Source organism: Stomoxys calcitrans, chromosome 3 (genome assembly GCF_963082655.1).
Source record: "Stomoxys calcitrans chromosome 3, idStoCalc2.1, whole genome shotgun sequence".
Classification (NCBI taxonomy): domain Eukaryota; kingdom Metazoa; phylum Arthropoda; class Insecta; order Diptera; family Muscidae; genus Stomoxys; species Stomoxys calcitrans.
This window is the reverse complement of record NC_081554.1, coordinates 25,759,120-25,778,801: the sequence shown is the minus strand read 5'-3', so window position 1 is coordinate 25,778,801 and position 19,682 is coordinate 25,759,120. Positions and strand designations below refer to the sequence as shown.

At 39.1% G+C, this 19,682-nt stretch overlaps 1 protein-coding gene across 2 annotated transcripts in view; it reads right to left on the bottom strand.

Moving 5' to 3' along the window:
* Positions 1 to 10,106, bottom strand: part of LOC106090531 (vesicular glutamate transporter 1) — a 70,450-nt gene extending 60,344 nt beyond the window's left edge. The window contains exons 1-2 of one of the 2 annotated variants that reach the window (XM_013256758.2): positions 10,036 to 10,106; positions 9,048 to 9,277 (exon numbers count right to left, since the gene is read on the bottom strand). The gene's annotated coding sequence lies outside the window, so the exon portion shown is untranslated. Of the gene's footprint in view, positions 1 to 9,047; positions 9,278 to 9,728; positions 9,854 to 10,035 lie in introns of those variants that run through there. The other variant, XM_059364811.1, reaches the window with a different exon arrangement.
* Between the last annotated feature and the right edge of the window lie 9,576 nt (positions 10,107 to 19,682).

Below are 19,682 nucleotides of genomic sequence, written 5' to 3'. Positions count from 1 at the left end.
GAGTAAGCATGTATTAACTGGCGTCAGAAAAAAATGCCAATACCGGTATGCTTCAGACAAGACTTTGTGTGTCAAATTACTTAAATACGAAAAGTTTCTTCACGAATAACGTCTTTAAGCTAAAGATATTGCTTCTCAGAGAGGAATTAAAATCTTTTGGTCATTTGTAAAAAGAGTAAAAGGTAACCCATCGGCAATCCCAACTCTTCTTAAAGATGACCAGTTAATCACTGACTCGGTTGATACACAGAAAAAAATAAAAATCGGTTTCAATCACGAAATTAATTGAACCAATTAGTTTTTTTATTGAAACTGCTTCAATCACGGAAATAATAAAATCAAACACTGGTTTTCAAAAAGAATTGACTTATATACCATCCACCATGGATCGCATTTGTCGAGTTCTATGCGCAGTATCTCTTTTAAGGCAAACATAGAATATTGAATAAGAACTGTTATGTTATTGAAGCTATATCAGGTTATAGTCCGATTCAGACCATAAATGAATGCGGAACATTGTAGAAGTCATTGTGTAAGATTTCAGTTCATTCGGATAAGAATTGCGCCTTGTAGGGGCTCAAGAAGCAAAATCGGGAGATCGGTTTATATGGGAGCTGTATCAAGCTATTGATCGATTCAGACCATATCAGACACGTATGTTAAAGGTCATGAGAGAAGCAGTTGAACAATATTTCAGCCAAATCGGATGAGAATTGCGCCCTCTAGAGGCTCAAGAAGTGAAGATCCCTGATCGGTTTACATGGCAGCTACATCAGGTTCTATACCGATTTACGCCATACTTAGCACAGTTATAACAAAACACCTCATGAGAAATTTCAGTCAAATCGGATCAGAATTTCGCCTCTATTGACTCAAGAAGTCAAGATCCAAGATCGGTTTATAGGACAGCTATACCAAATTATAAACCGATTTGAATCATACTGAACACAGTTGTTGGAAGTGATACCAAAACACTATGTGCAAAATTTCAGTCAAATCGGACGGGAATTGCGCCTCCTAGACGCTCAAGAAGTCAAGACCCAAGATCGGTTTATATGGCAGCTATATCAAAACTTGGAATTGAATCATACTTAGCGCAGTTGTTGGAAGTCTTAATAAAACACCTCATGCAAAACTTCAGCCAAATCGGATAAGAATTATGCCCTCAAAACGCTCAAGAATTCAATTCCTAATATGGAATTATATGTCAGCTATATCAAAACACGGACCGATTTGGCCCATTTACAATCCCAACCGACCTACACCAATAAAAAAGTATTTGTGTAAAATTTCAAGCGGCTAGCTTTACTCCTTTGAAAGTTAGCGTGCTTTCGACAGACAGATGGACGGACGGACATGGCTAGATCGACTTAAAATGATATGAAGATCAAGAATATATATACTTTATGGGGTTTTAGACGCATATTTCGAGGTGTTACAAACAGAATGACGAAATTAGTATACCCCTATCCTATGGTGGAGGGTATAAACATTATTGAAATTTTAGAAATTTTCAATTAATTTTAAGATTGCATCAATTAACTAACAAAATAATTGAAATTTTCAATTAATTTTTTAATCGATCCAATGTAAAAAATTAATTTTTTTGAAAAATTCCAAATAATTTCTATGTTTAATACGCAGATGTGTACCTGGAACATGGTAAAGAACAATACTCCCCGCTGGGGTTCATCAAAAAACTTCGGTTGTCGGGCAGGGGTGCCCTATAGACTTGTTGTTATTGTCGTAGCAGTGTGTTGTGCACTGATTGTTCAAAACAATTATTTTTTTAATTGAAAATAGCAAACATTTCATTCATTAAGTATTATTATACCCACCAACATAGGATGGGGGTATACTAATCATTAGTCATTACGTTTGTAACATCTCGAAATGTTCGTCTAATGCCCCATAAAGTATATTTATTCCGTTCGTCCGTCTGTCGAAATCACGATAGCTGTCGAACGCGTAAATCTAGCCGTTTGAAATTTTGCACAGATGCTTGATATTGATGTATGTCATTTGGGATTGCAAATGGGTCATATCGGTTCAGATTTGGACTTAGCTCCCATATAAACCGATCTCCCGATTTGACTTCTTGGGCCCATGGGAGCCAAAATTTTTGTCCGAATTGTCTGAAATTTTGCATGACGTCCAGCAACTGTGCCAAGTTCGGTCGGAATCGGTCTTTAACCTGATATAGATCCCTTATAAACCGATCTCCCGATTTGACTTCTTAAGCCCCTATAAGCCGCAATTTTTGTTCGATTTGGCTGCAATTGAACATGTAGTGTTTCGTTATGACTTCCAACAACTGTGCCTATCAAGGCCCGAATCGGCCAATAATCTGATACAGTTTCCAAATTAACCGATCTCCCGATTTGAATTCTTGAGCTCTTACAATCCGCAATTTATGTCCGATTTGGCTGAAAGTTTGCAGGATTGCAAATGGGTCATATCGGTTCAGATTTGGATTTAGCTCCCATATAAACCCATCTCCCGATTTGACTTTTTAAGCCCTTATAAGCCGCAATGTTTCCGATTTGTCTGAAATTGAGCATGTTGTGTTCTGTTATGACTTTCAACAACTTTGGACTGAGTACGGTCCAAATCAGTTTATAACCTGATACAGCTCCCATGTAAACCGGTCTCTCGATTATCCTTGTTCGGTTCCTAAAAGCATTAATTTTGCTAGTTTGACTGGAATTTGGTATGTAAAATAAACTTATGCCACTCAACTGAATTTAGCTTGTATAAATTTTTAGCAGAATCCATGGTGGTGGGTTCCAAAGATTCGTCCCGGTTGATCTTAGTACGCTTTTACTTGTTAATCAATTAAAAATAATTGAATTAATTAATTTCTTAACTGAAAACCATTTAAATTAAATTTTTAATTGAAATATTTTTTTGGTGATTTTTTTTTCTGTGTAAGGTTAATCTACTGGCAGAAATGGTTGCAGGGAATTCCTCTCTGCCTTTTAGCAATCACTCAATGCCCGTGATTGAAAGTATATATAGTTCGACGCCTCAGATATTCTTTCGAACGCCTGGAGTTAAAACTGTCTTTGCGAACCTCGACGTTAATAAATTTCCGGGTCCGGATGGTATATCAACACTTGTCCTTTGTAAATGTTGATGCGCTGCGTATAACAGACCATTTGCGATATGCTCCGTGCTCTCCAAGGTTCTGGAGAACATGGTTAACTACCATTTTTTGAGGTACTTAGAGTCCAACGGCCTATTTAGCGATAGACAGTATGGGTTCCGCAAAAATCGCTCTAGGGGAGACCTAAAGACATTGCTGTCGAAACGTTGGACTCGCTCCATCCGCCAGTTTGGTGAGAGTAACGTTGTGGTTCTAGATATCTCCAAAGCATTTGATAGGGTCTGGCATGGTGCACTTATATCACAGTTAGTCGCTTTCGAAATCGGTAATAACTTCTTTCGATTTATATCCAGCTTTCTCAGGTGTTCGCACTATAGGTGTTCTTGGTATATGTGTTCTCATCCGATAAGTATACATTGATCGCAGGTGTGCCACAAGGCTCTGTCGTTTCCCCTTCCATTTTTTTTATTGACGATCTAATGGGTCAGACTTCGAATCCAGTCTACTCATTACCGATGACAGTAGGCTGTGTCATTTATATTTATCCGACCATAGGCCAAGTCCACAAGAAATTGGGGACAGTAGGCGCATTATGGATGAGACGCTCACCCAGGGTTTTTTGTCCATTTCCGAGTGGGATAGATTAGGTTAGGTGAGGTTGAAAAGAGGCTACCGATATTAATCCGCCCCATGCCACTATAGATATAGACCAAAGCCAGTAATGGGTTTATTGCGTATTCTAAATACTAAAAAAGTAACCTTGAAAATCTAAGTAAGGAACTCCGTGCTACCTTCAAAATCTTTAATTGTCTTCCATGTCACGCCCCTAAGTTGGTTCATGTCTGTTATTGTGTCCCCACTTAAGTGCCGGTATTTGTTAGCCGCAAAAGACGGTCATTGACATAAGAAATGCTCCAACGTCTCATCATCTTCCCCACATGCCGTACACGTGCTACCACTTGCCGTTTGTTTGTTTGTTTGTTTGTTTGTTTATTGATACCAGACATCACAAGATAAAAATCTTATAAGTGACGATGCCGGTTTAAGGAATGGATTACATCGAATATGTGTTAAGAAAAATATAAATAAAAAAGTAATTATATTATAAAATTTATCATAAGAGGATTTTTTTTAGGAATTATACTTTAAATATAGTGTTTGAAGATTGTTTTCTTGAAAAGAGTAGCATTACTTATGGTTTGGATGTTGGATGGCAAATTGTTCCAAAGACGAATACTGTTGATTAAAAATTGTTTTTCAGAGTTTGAGGTTCGGAAGCGTGGTAGAATGATTTTTAGTCCTCTGCCAGATCGAGCAAAATGGAGATGATCATAAAGATATTTTGGCTGCTTAAGATAGATTATTTTTTGCAGTAAAATAACGCATTTCGCTTTGAGGAGGTTTTCGAAACTAATGTCGAATATTTTGTGGGCGAATTGAGAAATTCGGTCTCTCCTTTTCTTATTAAATATGTAGCGAGCAATGTTATTGTAGCTTACTTTTAGTTTGTTGAAGTCTCTCGAATCACAATTTGCGAAAATTTCACATCCATAAAGTAGAGTAGGTATAAGGTAAGATTTCGCTAAAAGCATACGTACTTGAAAAGGTGTAGAAGTCCGCACAGACCACAAACTTCGCAGCATTCCTTGAACTTTACCAACAGCTTTGTTTATATGATTAGTCCAAGTCAGTTTGGAATTGAATATTACACCAAGGTTGCAGGATGTATCAACAGTTTCTATTACCGAGTTGTTCAAAGTAGCTCTTACAGGAGGAATCTGGGTGGTTGATCGTTTTAAAATTTTCATCAGTTTAGTTTTTGACGGATTTAGACAGAGACTATTTTTACTCGCCCAGTTCTGGATTTCATTCAGATCGCAATTAATATTATTTATACATGATTGTACGCAATTTGGTTTAGCGCTGGAGAAAAGCTGAACATCGTCAGCGTACATTTGCACATTACAATGCATTGGAATATCAGGTAGATCATTTATGTATACAGAAAAAAGTAAGGGACCAAGGATAGAGCCCTGCGGAACACCTCTAGGTACATCAAGTGCCGCAGATGTTGTATCACCGACATTGACGGATTGACGGCGTCCGGTAATGTATGATGAAATCAGTTTACAGGCCGGTTTGGAGAAAAAGAAAAGTCTGTCAAGCTTCGAGATAAGAATATCATGGTTCACTGTGTCAAAGGCTTTACTGTGGTCCAGTAAAACCAGAAATGATACCATATTATTATCCATATTTTGTCTCAATTCTTCCACAACGTCAATTAATACAGTAGAGCAGTTCTTTTTGTTCGAAAACCAGATTGTCTATCATTCAAAAGACCTCTGAAACTCAGGAAGGCATCTATTTGAGTATTTATAATACGTTCCAAAGCTTTAGAGAAAAACGGCAGGATAGCAATCGGACGGAACTCTGAATTCTGTTTGGGTATCGGTATAGTTTTTGCCAATTTCCAGTCTGTTGGGAACGTTGACTTTGTAAGAATGTTGTTATAAATGTGTGTGACAAATGGAAGTATTTTCGGCAGTACCAATTTGGCAAATCTAGGATGTATGCCATCAGATCCCATTGCGTCAGACTTTATGGTTGCAAAACTTTGTAAGACTTCTTCGGGACTAACACATCTAAACGAGAATGTGTCTTCAATCTGTGCTGTAGAAATATTAGAATAAGTGTTTGTGCCAGGGTCCACAGTATTTATTTTCAAAAAGTTTTCATTTATCTCATCTAGGTCAGAGATAGAAAGACAATCAGTGTTGGTATTGGATTTCGATCCAATTCCGATGTTCCTTATTTCTTTCCATTTTCGCTTACTATCAATTGCATTTTCGAATTTCCTTTTATAGTACTGCTTTTTGGACTCGTTAGTCTTTTTGAGCACATCTCTTCTAGCGGATTTAAACGTGTCATACAGTACCGATTTTACCAAAGTGAGTTCGTAGCCCTATGTGTCCCGTTATAATACCGAAAGCTATACTGAAGGAGTTCTTGCTTCCTTTTAGTAATAGCCTCGTCTGCTCATGGCATATGTTCCAGGGATATCTGTCTTATTATACCTAACGTTAGGATGTTCACCAGGAATACAAGACTTGCCACTAATAATGCATGGTACAACGTTATCCAGAAATTAAAATTTTCGCCCGAACCCGTCGTATGTGGAATCGCCTTCCATGGTACAGCATTATCCAGTAATTACATTTTTCGCCCGAACCATACGTATATGGAATCGACTTCCGGTTAATTTCATTCCCACCAACATCGAAGTTCTGAGGTTTAAGATGATATATATCAATAAACACTACTCCCTCTTTCCCCCCTCCTATCCTTAACTTTCCTAATTGCCAACGCAATGCACTGCTTATATATTGAACATTCCCTGCGAGTTGGTTACGAAAAAAATGGAGAGCGATATCTCGAAACTGGTTGTAAGGTATTGGAGAAGAAGAGCAGAAGAGTATGAATTTCATAATAAAAGTTGGGTCCAAGTACCGGGGGGGTTGCGCCAGGCCCCAAAACCCCTTAAAATAGGATTATTCGACGATCATGATAATATGGGGACTCGGTTTGTTTGTTTCGTCTAGACTGAAAAACGGCAGAACCGATTTTCTCGAAATTTTCGTATATTGTGTAAGAAACATTGGCTGCATAAATTTTCGATATCGGAAGGGGAATGGACCCTCCCCCTTATGCCAAAAATACCACCCAAAATCAAAAGTGGACCGATCGAGACAATATAGGTATCAAATGAAAGTTATTGGAGAGTACAATACGAATATGGCATTAAAACGGACATATTGGACGTTCGTTTCAATATGGGACTGAAATAAAAGGTATTCGGGAATAGATTTCGAATCTGACATAGAAAATCAGATCGAAGTATAGGGGGTCACGCCACCCCTCAAAAACGCCATTAGACCCATTATGACTATATGATAGTTGGCTGAACCCATTTTCTTAAAATTTTCATCGATTTTTACTTTTGTCTGAAAGCAAAAATAGGCTATATAATTTTTAGATATCGGGTGGAGGCGGACCCTCCCCCTTACCCAAAAACGCCACCCGTATCCGGAAGTAGTCGGATGGGCACAAAAAGGGTATCAAATGAAAGGTATTGGAGACCAGATAACGAACACGGTATTAAAATTTGGGTACAAATGTCCAGCGGGCTCTCCCCCCCCCCAACTCCAAAACTACTCTAAACACATATATATTTTGGAGCCAAGTATTTTGGGGTACGTCCTAAAGCACCCCCTAAATTGATCTTCATTTCCGTGGGGAATAAAGATCGAATTTGATTTATATTTTCAGTGCAAAGTGCCGGTGGCCGCCCCAGCCCCAAAACACCCTCCAAACGGGTCATATTTACCGGCCATTGCAATACGGGGCTCAAATGAAAGGGATTTGGAAGTGCGGCACGAATTTGATATCCATATTTGAGTCGTAATGGCAGAGGTGCCATCCCTCCCCAGGAACCAAGCAGGGACGAACTTCTCACACATCAATGAGTGCTTTCCGATTCAAGTCTAAACTCAACGAGAAGGGACCATTTTTTATAGCCGAGTTCGAAAGGCGTGCCGCAGTGCGACACCTCTTTGGGGAAAATGTTTTAAATGACAATGCATGGCATTGTATCTCGCAAATGTAGCCAACCACTGCTTTGTCCGATGTTCTCGCCAGGATTCAAACGCGTTCAGCGTCATAGGCTACAATAGCACGGATTCAATAGCCGCATTCAGGGCGAAGTGTCCGCACCCTAAAAAGATATTAGAGAGTTAAAGAAGGCGCAGCGGAGCGGGCCCGGTTCGGCTAGTGAGGTATATATATTCTTGATCGCTTCAACATTCTGAGTCGGACCGGCCATGTCCGTCCGTCCGTCTGTCTGTCTAAATCACGATAGCAGTCGAACGCTTAAAGCTGGCCGCTTGAAATTTTGCACAGATACTTAAGATTGATGTAGGTCATTGGGCATTGAAAATGGGTCACATCGGTTTAGATTTGGATATAGCTTCCATATAAACCGATTTCCCGACTTGACTTTTGGAGCCTCTGGAAGCCTTAATTATTGTCCGATTTGGCTGAAATTTTGCACATAGTATTCTGTTATGACTTCCACCATCTATGTTAAGTACGATCCGAATCGGTTTGTAACCTGATATGGCTCCCATATAAACCGATCTCCCGATTTGACTTCTTGAGCCCTTACAGGCCACAAATATTGTTCGGTTTGCCTGAAATTGAGCACATAGTGTTTTGTTATGACTTTCAATAACCGTGTTAAGTACGGTCCAAATCGGTCTGTAATCTGTTATAGCTCCCACATAAACCGATCTCCCGATTTGACTTCTTGAGCCCCCGGAAGCCGCAATTTTTCTTCGATTGGGCTGAAATATTTGCATGCTGTGTTCTGTTACGACTTCCTACAACGGTGCCAATTACGGTCCAAACCAGGTGCCCCGGTAGCCGAGTTGGTAACGTGCTTGGATTATCGGTGCAGGGGTCGTGGGTTCGATTCCCGCCAAAAGCCTTGGCCAGTCGCTACTGTGGTATCACAATGGACTTAAAATTGTCTAAGTGAATTTTTAGCGCCTATGACGCTGAACACTTGGGTTCGAATCCTGGCGAGACCATCAGAAAAAATTTTCAGCGGTGGTTTTCCCCTTCTAATGCTGGCAACATTTGTTAGGTACTATGCCATGTAAAACTTCTCTCCAAAGAGGTGTCGCACTGCGGTACGCCGTTCGGACTCGGCTATAAACAGGAGGTCCCTTATCATTGAATCGGACTGCACTCATTGATATGTGAGAAGTTTGCCCCCACATTTTTACTTGTTTCTTTATAATGTATTGGAATTTGTCTAGTGTGTCATGGCCGTTCTTGTCCACAAACTTTTCAACCTTTATTCCAGCCTAAGTGAGATACTTACATGTCTCTAGTGTGGCACGTAATCCATATCCGATTATATAAGCCGCTTGTGATGATGTCATTGAAATCAGCCGAAGGATGAGTTCAAAAGGTCACCTTTCAGTTCTTTTATAACGATAATATTTTTTTTTCAACCGACCGAAATAATTTTATATATATTTTTTTTATAACGATATTTTTTAATAAGGTACACAAATCACTTTCGAATATGATGCGAAAAAAACGAGAACACTGAAAAAATTATTGTTGAAGAAAAAGACAAAGTTTGTGGAAAAAATCGGATAATAATAAAAAAAAAAACTTCAAAATTGTATTTGAAGTGACATTACTCGGGGACAGAGATGCCCCGCGTTTGCAACTCTGTCCGGAGACTGTAGAGATTGTGCAGCACTACGGCTCTATATAAATGTTATGGGGTTAGGGAAAAAATATGATCATGCTCTAAGGTGGTGATGTTGGTGTTGGAGGTGGCCAATGCCTGCTGCCAAGGGTAGTTAAAGGAATTTGGAAAATATGGTGAATTTCCAGGTGGTTTTTGTGTAAAGGTTGAGTGACACAAAATTGGAAAGAAGGTCTGTCTGCATATAAGTTGGTCTTATATAAACCAGTAACTCTCTCCAAGTAAAGAGAGGAGAGCTAAAATGGAAATTATGATGCAATCATGGGAAAATTGGAAATATACCAAATATGGCCTACGCTTGGTGGGTAGTAAGGGTAATAAGGGAAACTGGGGGAGGAAAGGGAATTTTTGCAGCTCCTGAGGGTATCTAAAATCCCAGCAACATGGGAACTGGAATTTTCAGATAGACACAATTTTCACTGTTTAAAGATTTCCTTTTTTTTTGGAGTTTTCAGTTTAACACTTTTTTAAGTATTTTTCTCTCAGTGGGTTTTTAAGGGTTTTCTCATTGGTTTTTGTTATTTTTTTTTAAATAAATTTTTTGGAAATCGTTTCCCCAAATTTTGAGTATTTTTTTTTTTTTCAATACCGAGCACTGCTTTAATTCCGCTTTTTTGCCGTTTTTTACACCACACAACAGGACTACAAACGAAGGACTACTGTGTGATTTTGCTCAAGCAGCCAAATGCTAGCAATGGACCATTTTATGTTCTAAACCATTGGCATTTCATGTACCCCCCCATAAGGATATCTCTTTCTGGCTGCCGTGCCACAGACAGGGAAGGCAAGAGTGTGGTGAAAAGCTTTTGAGCCACAAGGAGCATGCTCTGTTTCATCGTTGAAAGGCAAGGGAAAACTGTGATGGAATTTCCTGCTGCTTGGCAAAGGATATCATGTTTGGCCTTATTGGGGGTTGTTAGGAAAGGCTCTAGGCTTTGTGGAGTATGGGTTTACCACCTGTAAGCTTCCACCAATGGCAAGTGAGCATGTGGGGGGCTATGCCTTGCCCATTCCCATTTATATGAGAATGCATAAAACCTGATATCTCTCTTTTGCCAAAGTAAACCCCACAAAATGGAAAATTACGTTTTTTTTTTTGCCATAAAAAATCTCAGTTTCTCATACACATGCTCTGCTCGGTAAATATTTCATTCCAAAATCACTTCAATGAAAACTGTGAATGGAAGAAAAATATAAAATTTGCTACATTTTCCATGGCTGGTTTTACAGCGAATATTCTGCAGTGATATCTACGAGTATGTGGGCAATGCAATCCAGTTGGAATTTGTTAGCGGGCATAGAGTATAGAGACATCAACATGGAATGCTACTACTGCAGTAAAAGAGGTCCTTTGGCCAGAGTAAGCAGAGTGTGTAAGTGTCATGTCCTGTGAGAGTGAACCGAAAATGTTGCCCTTTTTTTCTCTGACATTGAAGTCAGCCATTTTGAATTTTGTCCATTGCCTACGAAAGGCATTGAGGGTTCGCCGAGGTGAAGCAGGAGTTGGAAAGGCAGCCTAGTACATGAATTTCCTATGGTATTTGACATTTTGGCTGAATTGCAAAATCTTTTGCTTGTGTGTGTGGGCTTATATACACTTGTTCTTCAGCACATACGTATAAAGACACGTGTATATACCAGCTTTTTCGTTTTTAAAAAATCAATAAATCCTTTTTTGTTGGGTTTGAGGCTATGGCTTGATATATTTGTTGCTTAAAGGTCAATTTTTTAAATGAATTTTATTCATTGCACGATTGAGAAATGTTAGATACTTTCAAACGTTCATTGACGTTATTTACATTTTTATAACCTCCAACATAGTATGGGAATAGTCCAACTTAAGTTATGCTGTTTGTTATACCTAGTCTGTCTGTCCAAGACCCTAAGGTCCGAACTTTTGTCTATCTGTTAGGTTGAATATTGTTAGACAACAGTGCCAATCAGCCATCAGGAAAGCTAGGATAAGTTTTTAGTTCTTAGTGACAAAAAATATTATATCTGGTTGAAATAGAACCCATGACCCCTCACTTGCAAGTAGAACTCGCTAGCAGTCTGGCTATCGAGGCGATGTATTGGGTTGCCCAAAAAGTAATTGCGGATTTTTCATATAGTCGGGGTTGACAAATTTTTTCACAGCTTGTGACATTCTTTCTTCTGTCAGTTATCAGCTGTTACTTTTAGCTTGCTTTAGAAAAAAAGTGTAAAAAAGTATATTTGATTAAAGTTCATTCTAAGTTTTATTAAAAATGCATTTACTTTCTTTTAAAAAATCCGCAATTACTTTTTGGGCAACCCAATATAAGCATGATCACTTTCCCACATACTCTTCTCATTATGCAGGTTGATTGAGATTGTAAATGGGACAAATGGCTCCACACGGGCGTTGTTGGAAATATTGACAACAAGCGTGGATGATTTTGTTAACACGCGTTGTTGATTCATGAACCGACCGTTGTAAACATCATCCCCTCGAAATGTGTATGTGTACCAACCTTATGTTTAAATGACTCTTAAAACCTTCTAAGTGTATAGCCGGCCGTGGTGTAATGTGGTAAAGCGTTTCTAAACACACAATGGGATTAATGGAACACAGCTTCGATACTCATCGGCACACAAAATCTTTTTGTAATCTTTAAATAAACTGTGCACTAGAAGTTGTCAGAATTTGTTCAACATAACTGTTGTTGGTTTATAAATATTTGTGGTTGATCTAATAACAAATGTGTGTTGATTCACTTTTATGAACGAATGTGATCACTTTGTCAACGTCGTGCATGATTTTTTCTATGGGTGCATATCCTAAATAAGGGAGCATAATCATAATCATAATCACGGTGGCCTCCATTATCGTAGCGAAGAGGTTAGCATATTCATCTATGATGCTAAACGTCTGGCTTTAAATCCTAGCGAGAACATTAGAAAAATTTTGTCATGCTTGAAATAAGTGTAAAAACTTCTCCCCGAAGAGGTGACGCATTGAGCTTAAACTTGAGTTGGACACCACTTATTGATATATAAGTAGCTTGGCCCTGTCTCTAAATGGAATGATCATGCAAGCAAAAACAAGTAAAAAGGCATTAAGTTCGGCCGGTCGGAACTTTGGATACCCATCACCTCGAGTATATATGTAAACCCCCTTTCGTCACAACTCGGTGAAAATTGGATAACTTATGCACCCAAATTCGACAGGGACATTGAGTGAGTCTGAGTCTTGAGTTTAATAAATATTAATGGAGGCCACTGTAGCGCAGAGGTTAGCATGTCCGCCTATGACGCTGAACGCCTGGGTTCGAATCCTGGCGAGACCATCAGAAAAAATTTTCAGTGGTGGTTTTCCCCTCCTAATGCTGGCACATTTTTGAGGTACTATGCCATATAAAACTTGTTTCGAAAGAGTTGTTGCACTGCGGCACGGCGTTCGGACTCGGCTATAAAAAGGAGACCCTTTATCATTGAGCTTAAACTTGAATCGGATTGCACTCATTAATATGTGAGAAGTTTGTCCCTGTTCCTCAGTGGAATGTTCATGGGCAAAATTTGCAATAAATATAAGTCACTGTTTAATTTTGCATTTCAAATTTCAACAAAATCGGGTAATAAGCTGTATCTAAATACAGTCCGATCTTTACCATATTTGGTCAGATGGCGAGTGTCCTAAATCTACTTACTGTTACAAATTTCAGCGAAATCGGATAAAAACTAAAACATACTCCTTATCAGGAGATCGGTTTGTATGGCAGCTATATCTAAATATAGTCCGATCCGAACCATATTTGGGAAGGATGTCAGAAGACCTAAAACTACCCGCTGTTTACAATTTCAGCGAAATCGGATAAAAAATAAAGCTTTTATGGGCTTCAGACCCTTTATCGGTCTATATGGCAGCTATATCTAAATATAGTCCGACCTCGACCATATTAAGTTCGGATATCGGGAGGCTCAAAAAAACTTATTGATTCAAATTTCAGCGAAATCGGGTAATAAATAAAGCTTTTATGGGCTTCGGACCCTTTATCGGCAGATCGGTCTATATGGCAGCTATATCTAAATATGGCCCTACCTCAACCATAATTGGGTCCTACGTTGCAAGGCCTAAATCTACCCATTGTTTCAAATTTCAACGAAATCGGTTAAAAAATAATGCTTTTTTGGGCTTCAGACCCATTATTTGGAGATCGGTCTATATGGCAGCTATATCTAAATATGGTCCGACCTCAACCATATTTGGATCCTGCGTTGGGAGGCTTAAATCTACTCACTGTTTCAAATTTCAGCGAAATCAGGTAAAAATATAGCTTTTATGTGCTTCAGACCTTTTATCGGCAGATCGGTCTATATGGCAGCTATATCTAAATATGGTCCGACCTCAACCATATTTGGATCCTGCGTTGGGAGGCTTAAATCTACTCACTGTTTCAAATTTCAGCGAAATCAGGTAAAAATATAGCTTTTATGTGCTTCAGACCTTTTATCGGCAGATCGGTCTATGTGGCAGCTATATCTAAATATGGTCCGACCTCAACCATATTTGGGTCCTACGTTTCAAGGCCTAAATCTACTCACTGTTTCAAATTTCAGCGAAATCGGTTAAAAAATTATGCTTTTGTGGGCTTCAGGCCCATGGCAGCTATATCTAAATATAGTCCGATTTAATCCATATTTAGGTCACATATTGGGGGGCTTCAAGTAACCCACTGTATAAAGTTTCAGCAATATCGGGTAATAAATAAAGGTTTAATGGGCTTCAGACTCTTTATCGGCAGATCGGTTTAAATGACAGCTATATCTAAATATAGTCCGATCTGGACCATATTTTTAAAGAAATCGGATAAAAATTAGAGCATTTTTGTGCACTAGACCCTTTATCGTCAGATCGGTCTATATAGCAGCTATATCCAAATATGGTCCGATTTGGCCCGTTCAAGAACTTAACCAGCGTGCATCAAAAAGACGTATCTGTGCCAAATTTCAGCTTAATATCTCAATTTTTGAAGGCTGTAGAGTGATTGCAACAGACGGACGGACAGACGGATAGACGGACAGTCAGACGGACATCGTTAAATCTTAGAATGTTACGACGATCCGAAATATATATACTTTGTAGGGTCGGAAATTGATATTTCGATGTGTTGCAAACGGAATGACTAAATCCTATACCTAAATCCTACGGTGGAGGGTATAAAAATAAAAATAAAATATTTTGACGATATACAAAATACTTTTATTACGAAGTTTTTCTTTAATTGTAGATTAGGTTAGGTTGAAAAGAGGGTGAGGATATTAATCCGACCCATGCTACTAAGGACATAGGCTCTAATTACTAGAAAAGTAACCTCAAAAAATAAAATCTAAGGAAGAGGAATGGAAGAGGTTTTCTGATTGGATATATGAGAGGACACTTGGGGCCATGTACGAGGCACTGCTTCCATCGGCACAGTTTTGGATTGACGGAATCCTAGTATTGCCATCTGGCGGCCATGGTAGTGCATAGCTTAGCATGTCCGCCTATGACGCTAAACGCCTGGGTTCGAATACTGACAGGACCATCAGAAATTTTTTAAGCGGTGTTTATCCCCACCTAATGCTGGCGGCATTTGTGAGGTACTTTGCCATGTAAAAACTTCTCCCCAAAGAGGTGTCACTTTGCGGCATGCCGTTCGGACTCGGGTATAAAAAGGAGGTATTTATCATTGAGCTTAAAACTGAATCGGACAGCAGTCATTGATTTGTGATAAGTTTGTCCCAGTTCTTTAATGGAATGTTCATGGGTAAATTTTGCAATTTGCAATTAGTATTTTCATCTGGAAAATCATGTTACACGAATCGTTCAAAGCTAGAGGACTGAGTGGGCCTGAGGGTCTACATTGAAAACCCAGAGACTGAGATCTGTTTTAGACTGCCTGACCATAATAAGGTCCTGCAGGCAGAGATCCGGGCGATCACGCAATGCGTGAGTTGGTGTGGTGTTAATGCAAGGACGTCAAGTATGAACATCTATACAAAGAGTAAACAGACCATAAGGGCAATAACAACCAGGACGGTAAGATCACGAACAGTCTTGGAATGGAAGAAGGAGATTAACGCCTTCTCTGAGTATGGCACGATCGACATCGTTTGGGTACCGGGTCATAACGGAGTAAGAGGGAATGAGAAGGAAGACGATTAGGCAGTGAAGGCCAGAGAACTGCCTTTAATAAACTTAGCTAACCCGAAGCTTTTCGGGTCGACGGAGTCCGAGTTAAGGTCATGGGCGACAAATGCGCATGTAAAACTGTGGAACAGCGAAACGGTTGGTAGGACAACGAAAATCCTATCGGGATTCTGGAGAAGACAAGGCCGTTACTGAAAAGAAGTGGGAAGGAGGTCAGTGTAGCTATCGGTATCATAACGAAACACATAGGATTACGAGCTCAATTATGCAAAATCGGTGAGGCAATTGATACCATGTGTATGGCATGTGGGGATGATGATGAGAAGCTCTAGCATTTCCTATGACATTGAACGGCTTTCGCGGCCAACAGATACACAATACCAGATATGAACCAACTTAGGGCGTGGAAACAATTAAGGATTTTGTATGAAGCACGGAATTTCTAACTTAGATTTTCTTTTCGAGGTTACTTTTTATACCCTCCACCAAAAGAGGGGGGCTTACTTATTTCGTCATTTCGTTTGCAACACCTCGAAATATTCATCTGAGACCCCGAAAAGTTTATATATTCTTGATCGTCATGACATTTTAAGTCGATCTAGCCCTGTCCGTCCGTCCGTCTGTCGAAAATAAAGTCTTCTACACTTCTTTGCACAAATACTTCTTATCAGTGTAGGTCGGTTGGGATTGTAAATAAGCCATATCGGTTCATGTTTTGACATAGCTGCCATATAAATCGATCTTGGGTCTTTACTTCTTGAGCCACTGAGAGCGCAATTCTTATCTGATTTGGTTAAAAATTTTGCATGAAATGTTTGTTTATGACTTCCGAAAACTATGCAAAGTATGATTTAAATCGGTTCATAACCTGATATAGCTGCCATATATTCCGATCTTGGATCTTGACTTCTTGAGCAACTAAAGGTCGGAATTATCATCCCAATTGGCTGAAATTTTCAATAAAACGTTTTGTTATGACTTCAGAAAACTATGCTAAGTATGGTTCAAATCGTTCCATAACCTGATATAGCTACCATATAATCCGATCTCTGATCTTGACTTCTTGAGACTCCAGAGCCGATATAGCTACCATATATATCGATCTTGGATCTTGACTTCTTAAGCCTCTAGTGGCCGCAATTCTTATCCGATTTTGTTAAATTTTGTACAACGGCTTCTCTCATGACATACATGCATGTCCATTATGGTCTAAATCGATCTATAGCCTGATACAGCTCCCATATAAACCGATCCCCCAATTATGCTTCTTAAGCCCCTACAAGGCGCAATTCTTATCCAAATGGACTGAAATATTACCCAATGACTACTACAATGTTCTTCAACATTTAATTCATTCGACATTCAATAGTCGAATCGAACTATTACTTGAAATATCTCCAACAGCATAACAATTCTTATCCTTTATTCCCTGTTTGCCTAGAAAGAGATACTGGGCAAAGAACTCGACAAATGCGATCCATGGTGGAGGGTATATAAGATTCGGCCCGGCCGAACTTAGCACGCTCTTACTTGTAAATATTTGTTCTATCACAAGTAATGAAGTAAGACTTCGCACCGCATACTATTCACCTAAAATGTATTGAAATTTTGTCTCTACATTTTTTTTTTTAAATTTTGTCTTTAGAAGAAATTTCATTGAAATTTTGTCTTTAGAAAAAATTTCATTGAAATTTTGTCATTAGAAAAAATTTCCTTGAAATTATGCCTTTAAAAAAAATTTCATTTAGAAAAAATTTCACTGAAATTTTGTTTTTAGAAAAAATTTCATTGAAAAAAAATTTCATTGAACTTTTGTCTTTAGAAAAAATTTCATTGAAATTTTGTCTTTAGAAAAAATTTCATTGAAATTTTGTCTTTAGAAAAAATTTCATTGAAATTTTGTCTTTAGAAAAAATTTCATTGAAATTTTGTCTTTAAAAAAAATTTCATTGAAATTTTGTCTTTAGAAAAAATTTCATTGAAATTTTGTCTTTAGAAAAAATTTCATTGAAATTTTGTCTTTAGAAAAAATTTCATTGAAATTTTGTCTTTAGAAAAAATTTCATTGAAATTTTGTCTTTAGAAAAAATTTCATTGAAATTTTGTCTTTAGAAAAAATTTCATTGAAATTTTGTCTTTAGAAAAAATTTCATTGAAATTTTGTCTTTAGAAAAAATTTCATTGAAATTTTGTCTTTAGAAAAAATTTCATTGAAATTTTGTCTTTAGAAAAAATTTCATTGAAATTTTGTCTTTAGAAAAAATTTAATTGAAATTTTGTCTTTAGAAAAAATTTCATTGAAATTTTGTCTTTAGAAAAAATTTTATTGAAATTTTGTCTTTACCAAACGACAATTTATTGATTTTCGTGATCTACAGTCCTGTGGAACGGTAGGACGTGACCCAGATACTTGAACCCTTATACCAAAATTAAATTCGAAATATACTATCAAAGACATTTTTTTAATTGACATGTTATTCCGATCGAACTACACGAACTGACATGTTATTCCGATCGAACTACACTACACTAAACGTGTATATCGGAATTGGACCCTACCTTTGAATAGCTTTCATTTGATATCCATATTTTCCCAATCGATAAATTTGTCCGTCCTTCCTTCCGTCCGTCCTCACGTCCTTACGTCCGTCCGTCCGTCCTTCCTTCCGTCCTTCCGTCAGTCCTTCCGTCCGTCCTTCCGTCCGTCCTTCCGTCCGTCCTTCCGTCCGTCCTTCCGTCCGTCCTTCCGTCCGTCCTTCCGTCCGTTCTTCCGTCTGTCCTTCCGTCCGTCCTTCCGTCCGTCCTTCCGTCCGTCCTTCCGTCCGTCCTTCCGTCCGTCCTTCCGTCCGTCCTTCCGTCCGTCCTTCCGTCCGTCCTTCCGTCCGTCTTTCCGTCCGTCCTTCCGTCCGTCCTTCCGTCCGTCCTTCCGTCCGTCCTTCCGTCCGTTCTTCCGTCTGTCCTTCCGTCCGTCCTTCCGTCCGTCCTTCCGTCCGTCCTTCCGTCCGTCCTTCCGTCCGTCCTTCCGTCCGTCCTTCCGTCCGTCCTTCCGTCTTTCCGTCCGTCCTTCCGTCCGTCCTTCCGTCCGTCCTTCCGTCCGTCCTTCCGTCCGTCCTTCCGTCCGTCCTTCCGTCCGTCCTTCCGTCCGTCCTTCCGTCCGTCCTTCCGTCCGTCCTTCCGTCCGTCCTTCCGTCCGTCCTTCCGTCCGTCCTTCCGTCCGTCCTTCCGTCCGTCCTTCCGTCCGTCCTTCCGTCCGTCCTTCCGTCCGTCCTTCCGTCCGTCCTTCCGTCCGTCCTTCCGATCCTGTATCTTGGCTTCTTGAGGGCGCAATTCTTATCCGATTTGGCTGAAATTTTGCATGAGGTGTTTTTTCCGCCAACTGTGCTAGGTGTGGTACAAATCGGTACATAACCTGACATAGCTGTCATATAAACCGATCTGGGGTCTTGACTTCTTGAGCCTCTAGAGGGAGCAATTCCTATCCGTTTTGGCTGAAATTTAACATGACGTATTTCATTATGAATTCCAACAACTGTGCGAAATTTCGTTGAAATCTGTTCATAACCTGATATAGTTTCTATATAAACCGATTTGAGGTCTTCCAACTGGAAGTCATAACACATGCTCAATTTCAGCCAAAAATGATTATTTTTGATAAGAAATCGATTTATCCAAAGCTCAAGCCCAAAAAACGAAGACTCTGGTTTCAAAAACCGAACTGATCATCCTATGTTTACTCATCTTTATGCCTTTCCCCCCTTTCTCTCTAATTTTTGCATAATTTTTACCTCATTAGTGCAGCCATAAATGCCACTGCAAATAAATTCAAATAAAATCTCGTTTTCGTTTAATTGAAATAGAATCCTTTCTTAAATACAACTTAAAAATAAAATCGTTTAATCTCCTCATTTGTTTTAAACATTCTGCTAATGGATTTGACAGTGCCCACTCCCTTTCCACACCACCTTTTCAGCAAAGACAAACTTTATGATACAACTGGAGAAAGGGTTGTGCCGCCTTCTCTTCGTGTTATGCGTATGCCACAGTTGAACACCCACAAAGAAAGTTGTCATTTTTTGTCCATGGTT